We start from the raw sequence: 8,520 nt of genomic DNA, 5'->3' as shown, positions 1-8,520 counted from the left end.
GGTGGGGCTTGAACTCATAACCTTATCATCTAATTGCTGTATACTGCTGTATAAGTACAACACGCTAACAGATTGCACCACAGGATCCATCAACAACACTCTCACTGATCACCATAGTTTGCAGAAACTGGGCTGTACGATATTCGTACCAAGTCAAAAACACTACTGAGGTACCTGGCTAGCTCAGTCGGTAGAGCATGAGACTCTTAATCTCAGGGTCGTGGGTTCGAGCCCCACATTAGGTGATTATTTTCTCTGCCGAAGCACCAACTCACTTCGCAAACAGCCATCCGCTTGGAATTTCGAGCAGGCTTGCCACACTGCATAGCTGGTGATACAGAAGGCTATGAATTTGTATTCTATCTCTTCCTGCACTCTGACCTGTCATCTCAATGACATACCTATTACCAATGAATTGTACTCCTAAATGGATTGAATAAATTATCATTTTCCGGACAAGAAATAGACAGGCAGAGGCTTCAAGAAGAATACTTGCTCCTGGTGGGCCTTGAACTCATAACCTTCGCATCTAATTCAAATCAAATCAAATCAAATTTATTTATATAGCCCTTCGTACATCAGCTGATATCTCAAAGTGCTGTACAAAAACCCAGCCTAAAACCCCAAACAGCAAGCAATGCAGGTGTAGAAGCACGGTGGCTAGGAAAAACTCCCTAGAAAGGCCAAAACCTAGGAAGAAACCTAGAGAGGAACCAGGCTATGTGGGGTGGCCAGTAATCTTCTGGCTGTGCCGGGTGGAGATTATAACAAAACATGGTCAAGATGTTCAAATGTTCATAGATGACCAGCATGGTCGAATAATAATAAGGCAGAATAGTTGAAACTGGAGCAGCAGCACAGTCAGGTGGACTGGGGACAGCAAGGAGTCATCATGTCAGGTATTCCTGGGGCATGGTCCTAGGGCTCAGGTCAGTTGAAACTGGAGCAGCAGCACAGCCAGGTGGACTGGGGACAGCAAGGAGTCATCATGTCAGGTAGTCCTGGGGCATAGTCCTAGGGCTCAGGTCCTCCGAGAGAGAGAAAGAGAGAAGGAGAGAATTAGAGAACGCACACTTAGATTCACACAGGACACCGAATAGGACAGGAGAAGTACTCCAGATATAACAAACTGACCCTTGCCCCCCGACACATAAACTACTGCAGCAAAATACTGGAGGCTGAGACAGGAGGGGTCAGGAGACACTGTGGCCCACTCCGAGGACACCCCCGGACAGGGCCAAACAGGAAGGATATAATTGCTGTATACTGCTGTATAAGTACAACACGCTAACAGATTGCACCACAGGATCCATCAACAACACGCACTGATCACCATATTTTGCAGAAACTGGGATGTACGATATTCGAACCAACTCAAAATCACCATTGAGGTACCTGGCTAGCTCAGTCGGTAGAGCATGAGACTCTGAATTTTAGGGTCGTGGGTTCGAGCCCCACGTTAGGTGATTATTTTCTCTGCCGAAACACCAACTCACTTCGCAAACAACCATCCGCTTGGAATTTCGAGCAAGCTTTCCACACTGCATAGCTGGTGATACCGAAGGCTATGAATTTGTATTCTATCTCTGCCTGCACTCTGACCTGTCATCTCAATGACATACCTATTACCAATGAATTGTACATCTAAATGGATTGAATAAATTATAATTTTCCGGACAAGAAATAGACAGGCAGAGGCTTCAAGAAGAAAACTTGATCCTGGTGGGCCTTGAACTCATAACCTTCGCATCTAATTGATGTATACTGCTGTATAAGTACAACACGCTAACAGATTGCACCACAGGATCCATCAACAACACTCTCACTGATCACCATATTTTGCAGAAACTAGGCTGTACGATATTCAAACCAACTCAAAATCACCATTGAGGTACCTGGCTAGCTCAGTCGGTAGAGCATGAGACTCTTAATCTCAGGGTCGTGGTTTCGAGCCCACGTTAGTTGATTATTTTCTCTGCCGAAGCACCAACTCACTTCGCAAACAACCATCCGCTTGGAATTTCGAGCAAGCTTTCCACACTGCATAGCTGGTGATACCGAAGGCTATGAATTTGTATTCTATCTCTGCCAGCACTCTGACCTGTCATCTCAATGACATACCTATTACTGGTGAATTGTACTCCTAAATGGATTGAATAAATTATAATTTTCCGGACAAGAAATAGACAGGCAGAGGCTTCAAGAACAATACTTGCTCCTGGTGGGGCTTGAACTCATAACCTTCGCATCTAATTGCTGTATACTGCTGTATAAGTACAACACGCTAACAGATTGCACCACAGGATCCATCAACAACACTCTCACTGATCACCATATTTTGCAGAAACTGGGCTGTACGATATTCGTAACAAGTCAAAAATACTGTTGAGGTACCTGGCTAGCTCAGTCGGTAGAGCATGAGATTCTTAATCTCAGGGTCGTGGGTTCGAGCCCCATGTTAGGTGAATATTTTCTCTGCCGAAGCACCAACTCACTGCGCAAACAACCATCCGCTTGGAATTTCGAGCAAGCTTGCCACACTGCATAGCTGGTGGTACAGAAGGCTATGAATTTGTATTCTATCTCTGCCTGCACTCTGACCTGTCATCTCAATGACATACCTATTACCAATGAATTGTACTCCTAAATGGATTGAATAAATTATCATTTTCCGGACAAGAAATAGACAGGCAGAGGCTTCAAGAAGAATACTTGCTCCTGGTGGGCCTTGAACTCATAACCTTCGCATCTAATTGCTGTATACTGCTGTATAAGTACAACACGCTAACAGATTGCACCACAGGATCCATCAACAACACGCACTGATCACCATATTTTGCAGAAACTGGGATGTACGATATTCGAACCAACTCAAAATCACCATTGAGGTACCTGGCTAGCTCAGTCGGTAGAGCATGAGACTCTTAATCTCAGGGTCGTGGGTTCGAGCTCCACGTTAGGTGATTATTTTCTCTGCCGAAGCACCAACTCACTTCACAAACAGCCTGGAGCTTGGAATTTCGAGCAGGCTTGCATAGCTGGTGATACAGAAGGCTGTGAATTTGTATTCTATCTCTTCCTGCACTCTGACCTGTCATCTCAATGACATACCTATTACCAATGAATTGTACTCCTAAATGGATTGAATAAATTATCATTTTCCGGACAAGAAATAGACTAGCAGAGACATCAAGAACAATTCTTGCTCCTGGTGGGGCTTGAACTCATAACCTTATCATCTAATTGCTGTATACTGCTGTATAAGTACAACACGCTAACAGATTGCACCACAGGATCCATCAACAACACGCACTGATCACCATATTTTGCAGAAACTGGGCTGTACGATATTCAAACCAACTCAAAATCACCATTGAGGTACCTGGCTAGCTCAGTCGGTAGAGCATGAGACTCTTAATCTCAGGGTCGTGGGTTCGAGCCCACGTTAGTTGATTATTTTCTCTGCCGAAGCACCAACTCACTTCGCAAACAGCCTGGATCCGCTTGGAATTTCGAGCAGGCTTGCCAGCCTGCATAGCTGGTGATACAGAAGGCTATGAATTTGTATTCTATCTCTGCCAGCACTCTGACCTGTCATCTCAATGACATACCTATTACCAATGAATTGTACATCTAAATGGATTGAATAAATTATAATTTTCCGGACAAGAAATAGACAGGCAGAGGCTTCAAGAACAATTCTTGCTCCTGGTGGGCCTTGAACTCATAACCTTCGCATCTAATTGCTGTATACTGCTGTATAAGTACAACACGCTAACAGATTGCACCACAGGATCCATCAACAACACTCTCACTGATCACCATATTTTGCAGAAACTGGGCTGTACGATATTCAAACCAACTCAAAATCACCATTGAGGTACCTGGCTAGCTCAGTCGGTAGAGCATGAGACTCTTAATCTCAGGGTCGTGGTTTCGAGCCCACGTTAGTTGATTATTTTCTCTGCCGAAGCACCAACTCACTTCGCAAACAACCATCCGCTTGGAATTTCGAGCAGGCTTGCCAGCCTGCATAGCTGGTGATACAGAAGGCTATGAATTTGTATTCTATCTCTGCCTGCACTCTGACCTGTCATCTCAATGACATACCTATTACCAATGAATTGTACATCTAAATGGATTGAATAAATTATAATTTTCCGGACAAGAAATAGACAGGCAGAGGCTTCAAGAAGAAAACTTGATCCTGGTGGGCCTTGAACTCATAACCTTCGCATCTAATTGATGTATACTGCTGTATAAGTACAACACGCTAACAGATTGCACCACAGGATCCATCAACAACACTCTCACTGATCACCATATTTTGCAGAAACTGGGCTGTACGATATTCAAACCAACTCAAAATCACCATTGAGGTACCTGGCTAGCTCAGTCGGTAGAGCATGAGACTCTTAATCTCAGAGTCGTGGTTTCGAGCCCACGTTAGTTGATTATTTTCTCTGCCGAAGCACCAACTCACTTCGCAAACAACCATCCGCTTGGAATTTCGAGCAGGCTTGCCAGCCTGCATAGCTGGTGATACAGAAGGCTATGAATTTGTATTCTATCTCTGCCTGCACTCTGACCTGTCATCTCAATGACATACCTATTACCAATGAATTGTACATCTAAATGGATTGAATAAATTATAATTTTCCGGACAAGAAATAGACAGGCAGAGGCTTCAAGAAGAAAACTTGATCCTGGTGGGCCTTGAACTCATAACCTTCGCATCTAATTGCTGTATACTCCTGTATAAGTACAACACGCTAACAGATTGCACCACAGGATCCATCAACAACACGCACTGATCACCATATTTTGCAGAAACTGGGATGTAAGATATTCGAACCAACTCAAACTCACCATTGAGGTACCTGGCTAGCTCAGTCGGTAGAGCATGAGACTCTTAATCTCAGGGTCGTGGGTTCGAGCTCCACGTTAGGTGATTATTTTCTCTGCCGAAGCACCAACTCACTTCGCAAACAGCCATCCGCTTGGAATTTCGAGCAGGCTTGCCAGCCTGCATAGCTGGTGATGCAGAAGGCTATGAATTTGTCTTCTATCTCTGCCTGCACTCTGACCTGTCATCTCGATGACATACCTATTACCGATGAATTGTACTCCTAAATGGATTGAATAAATTATCATTTTCCGGACAAGAAATAGACAGGCAGAGGCTTCAAGAACAATACTTGCTCCTGGTGGGGCTTGAACTCATAACCTTATCATCTAATTGCTGTATACTGCTGTATAAGTACAACACGCTAACAGATTGCACCACAGGATCCATCAACAACACTCTCACTGATCACCATATTTTGCAGAAACTGGGCTGTACGATATTCGTACCAAGTCAAAAATACTATCGAGGTACCTGGCTAGCTCAGTCGGTAGAGCATGAGACTCTTAATCTCAGGGTCGTGGGTTCGAGCCCCGTGTTAGGTGATTATTTTCTCTGCCGAAGCACCAACTCACTGCGCAAACAACCATCCGCTTGGAATTTCGAGCAAGCTTGCCACACTGCATAGCTGGTGATACAGAAGGCTATGAATTTGTATTCTATCTCTGCCTGCACTCTGACCTGTCATCTCAATGACATACCTATTATCGATGAATTGTACTCCTAAATGGATTGAATAAATTATCATTTTCCGGACAAGAAATAGACAGGCAGAGGCTTTAAGAACAATACTTGCTCCTGGTGGGGCTTGAACTCATAACCTTATCATCTAATTGCTGTATACTGCTGTATAAGTACAACACGCTAACAGATTGCACCACAGGATCCATCAACAACACTCTCACTGATCACCATATTTGCAGAAACTGGGATGTACGATATTCAAACCAAGTCAAAATCACCATTGAGGCACCTGACTAGCTCAGTCGGTAGAGCATGAGACTCTTAATCTCAGGGTCGTGGGTTCGAGCCCCACGTTAGGTGATTATTTTCTCTGCCGAAGCACTTCGCAAACAGCCATCCGCTTGGAATTTGAGAGCAAGCTTGCCACACTGCATAGCTGGTGATACAGAAGGCTATGAAATTGTATTCTATCTCTGCCTGCACTCTGACCTGTCATCTCAATGACATACCTATTACAGATGAATTGTACTCCTAAATGGATTGAATAAATTATCATTTTCCAGACAAGAAATAGACAGGCAGAGGCTTCAAGAAGAATACTTGCTCATGGTGGGCCTTGAACTCATAACCTTCGCATCTAATTGCTGTATACTGCTGTATAAGTACAACACACTAACAGATTGCACCGCAGGATCCATCAACAACACGAACTGATCACCATATTTTGCAGAAACTGGGATGTACGATATTCGAACCAACTCAAAATCACCATTGAGGTACCTGGCTAGCTCAGTCGGTAGAGCATGAGACTCTTAATCTCAGGGTCGTGGGTTCGAGCCCCACGTTAGGTGATTGTTTTCTCTGCCGAAGCACCAACTCACTTGCAACAACCATCCGCTTGGAATTTCTAGCAAGCTTGCCACACTGCATAGCTGGTGATACAGAAGACTATGAATTTGTATTCTATCTCTGCCTACACTCTGACCTGTCATCTCAGTGACATACCTATTACCGATGAATTGTACTCCTAAATGGATTGAATAAATTATCATTTTCCGGACAAGAAATAGACAGGCAGAGGCTTCAAGAAGAATACTTGCTCATGGTGGGCCTTGAACTCATAACCTTCGCATCTAATTGCTGTATACTGCTGTATAAGTACAACACACTAACAGATTGCACCGCAGGATCCATCAACAACACGAACTGATCACCATATTTTGCAGAAACTGGGATGTACGATATTCGAACCAACTCAAAATCACCATTGAGGTACCTGGCTAGCTCAGTCGGTAGAGCATGAGACTCTTAATCTCAGGGTCGTGGGTTCGAGCCCCACGTTAGGTGATTGTTTTCTCTGCCGAAGCACCAACTCACTTGCAACAACCATCCGCTTGGAATTTCTAGCAAGCTTGCCACACTGCATAGCTGGTGATACAGAAGACTATGAATTTGTATTCTATCTCTGCCTACACTCTGACCTGTCATCTCAGTGACATACCTATTACCGGTGAATTGTACTCCTAAATGGATTGAATAAATTATCATTTTCCGGACAAGAAATAGACAGGCAGAGGCTTCAAGAACAATACTTGCTCCTGGTGGAGCTTGAACTCATAACCTTATCATCTAATTGCTGTATACTGCTGTGTAAGTACAGGATCCATCAACAACACTCGCACTGATCACCATATTTTGCAGAAACTGGGCTGTACGATATTCAAACCAAGTCAAAATCACTATTGAGGTACCTGGCTAGCTCAGTCGGTAGAGCATGAGACTCTTAATCTCAGGGTCGTGGGTTCGAGCCCCACGTTAGGTGATTATTTTCTCAGCCGAAGCACCAACTCACTTCGCAAACAACCATCCGCTTGGAAATTCGAGCAGGCTTGCCACCCTGCATATCTGGTGATACAGAAGGCTATGAATTTGTATTCTATCTCTGCCTGCACTCTGAATGACATACCTATTACCGATGAATTGTACTCCTAAATGGCTTGAATAAATGATCATTTTCCGGACAAGAAATAGACAGGCAGAGGCTTCAAGAAGAATACTTGCTCCTGGTGGGGCTTGAACTCATAACCTTGTCATCTAATTGCTGTATACTGCTGTAAAAGTACAACACGCTAACAGATTGCACCACAGGATCCATCAACAACACTCACTGATCACCCTATTTTGCAGAAACTGGGATGTACGATATTCAAACCAAGTTAAAATCACCATTGAGGTACCTGGCTAGCTCAGTCGGTAGAGAATGAGACTCTTAATCTCAGGGTCGTGGGTTCGATCCCCACGTTAGGTGATTCATTTCTCTGCAGAAGCACCAACTCACTTCGCAAACAACCATCCGCTTGGAAATTCGAGCAGGCTTGCCACCCTGGATAGGTGGTGATACAGAAGGCTACGAATTTGTATTCTATCTCTGCCTGCACTCTGACCTGTCATCTCAATGACATACCTATTACCAATGAACTGTACTCCTAAATGGATTGAAAAAATATCATTTTCCGGACAAGAAATAGACAGGCAGAGGCTTCAAGAAGAATACTTGCTCCTGGTGGTCCTTGAACTCATAACCTTGTCATCTAATTGCTGTATACTGCTGTACAAGTACAACACGCTAACAGATTGCACCACAGGATCCATCAACCACACTCTCACTGATCACCATATTTTGCAGAAACTGGGCTGTACGATATTCGTACCAAGTCAAAACTACTATTGAGGTACCTGGCTAGCTCAGTCGGTAGAGCATGAGACTCTTAATCTTAGGGTTGCGGGTTCGAGCCCCACGTTAGGTGATTATTTTCTCTGCCGAAGCACCAACTCACTTCGCAAACAACCATCCGCTTGGAATTTCGAGCAGGCTTGCCACCCTGCATAGTTGGTGATACAGAAGGCTATGAATTTGTATTCTATCTCTA

At 44.0% G+C, this 8,520-nt stretch overlaps 1 non-coding gene across 1 annotated transcript; it reads left to right on the top strand.

Moving 5' to 3' along the window:
- The first annotated feature begins 1,393 nt into the window (after nt 1-1,393).
- On the top strand, nt 1,394-1,466 carry trnaq-cug (transfer RNA glutamine (anticodon CUG)). Its single transcript has one exon. It is a non-coding gene; the product is annotated as a tRNA-Gln (tRNA).
- Nucleotides 1,467-8,520: the final 7,054 nt, after the last annotated feature.

The sequence above is a fragment of the Oncorhynchus clarkii genome, unplaced genomic scaffold (genome assembly GCF_045791955.1).
Source record: "Oncorhynchus clarkii lewisi isolate Uvic-CL-2024 unplaced genomic scaffold, UVic_Ocla_1.0 unplaced_contig_4228_pilon_pilon, whole genome shotgun sequence".
Lineage (NCBI taxonomy): Eukaryota > Metazoa > Chordata > Actinopteri > Salmoniformes > Salmonidae > Oncorhynchus > Oncorhynchus clarkii.
The sequence above is the reverse complement of the archived record's forward strand: the minus strand, read 5'-3'. Positions and strand labels throughout refer to the sequence as shown.